This window comes from Triticum dicoccoides, chromosome 1B (assembly GCF_002162155.2).
Source record: "Triticum dicoccoides isolate Atlit2015 ecotype Zavitan chromosome 1B, WEW_v2.0, whole genome shotgun sequence".
Taxonomy (NCBI): domain Eukaryota; kingdom Viridiplantae; phylum Streptophyta; class Magnoliopsida; order Poales; family Poaceae; genus Triticum; species Triticum dicoccoides.
In genome coordinates this window covers 29,064,826-29,066,197 of record NC_041381.1, presented here as the reverse complement: position 1 = coordinate 29,066,197, position 1,372 = coordinate 29,064,826, and positions in this window count along the sequence as shown.

The following is a 1,372-nucleotide window of genomic DNA, read 5'->3' as shown; positions in this document are numbered from 1 at the left end:
GATAGCACCCAGATAAGAGAGAAGGACAAATTCTACAAAACGAGACCCCGCCTCTAAACGTTCAAATCCTGCCCATATGTGGGCAGGATTTGAGAGTATAGATTGCACAAGGTGGATCATTAGTAGTTGGCCTTTTTGTTCCTTGTGATTTATTTGTCACATCTGAGGCCTGAAAATAATTTCTTGGTCATCTATGAATCTCAAAATTTTAGGAGACAGTGGAAAGTAAGGGTAGTGTAGTCACATGTGTTTTGGAAAGGTTCAAATCTCTGTCATGGTTTGCTACTTTAGTGTTATTGTGGTAGAATTTTATAGCGATGGACCTCCTTTTAGTACAAGCCACTTCTGCTTATCCGCCAGTACTAATATACAGCATTGCGTTTTTTCTTTGTTGGGAGCAAGACTCATGGCATATAACCTATGACTGGAAAAGAAACAGTAGAGAGAACTAACCTGCCAGATTTGAAAAACACAAACCAATAGTTTAGTGTTTAGTGAACTGGCAGAGCAGAAGGTTCCTTTTTTCTTACATTGGACAGAACAGAACAAAAAACACATACACGGAGAGATACATTTGGTGAAGTACGTGTGCGCCACCTCTCTATTCAACGTCTGCAGACCTGAACAGAGGTTTTTTTTCTTTGGGGGTAAACAGAGGGGTTTTTCATCGGATAAGAATTACTATTCCTAGTTACTACAACATCTTAAGTCTAGTCTTGTGCGAAAATGTGACTGATAAAGCAAGCATCATCTCCAAAAGTCAGTTTTAGACAGAATGTCCATACTACCAACATGGAAACAGAAAATGGTTACTAAAAGAACAAAGCAACAACAATTCATCATAAGCAAACAATTAGGCAAAGTTTTCTCCAACCAGATAATTCTTTTGTAGAAGGATTAATTGCTTTCTTGGAAACAGTATTTATAACATTTATTGGAACATCCTTGGAATCTTCAATTAGAACCTTAAACCTTGCCGTTATGCTACTCGTGAGACAGCCACATATAACTTGGAGGCGGATGTCGAGAAGGGAGACCGCCGAGGCTGAGGCGGAGAAGACCACGCAGGCGAGCGCCAGTTCGACGGAGGGGAAGGCAACATCGCGGAAGACGAGCGCGTGGAGGCGGGTCCAGAGGTTGCGCCATCGGCGAGATAGGACGTTCGCGCGCACTGCGGTGTGGATGCAGCTGAGGCAGGCGAGGACCAGGAGGAGTAGATCGTCTGGGAGGGCGCTGATACAATCCGCTCTGCCGGCCGACCGAGGCGACGCCCCGATCGTAGCAGCTTCAATGATCGATCTCGCTGGGGTATTAGGGTTTCGGGCTGGCAACAATGAGGATCAATATAAAATCAGACGTGCGCACCATTTTT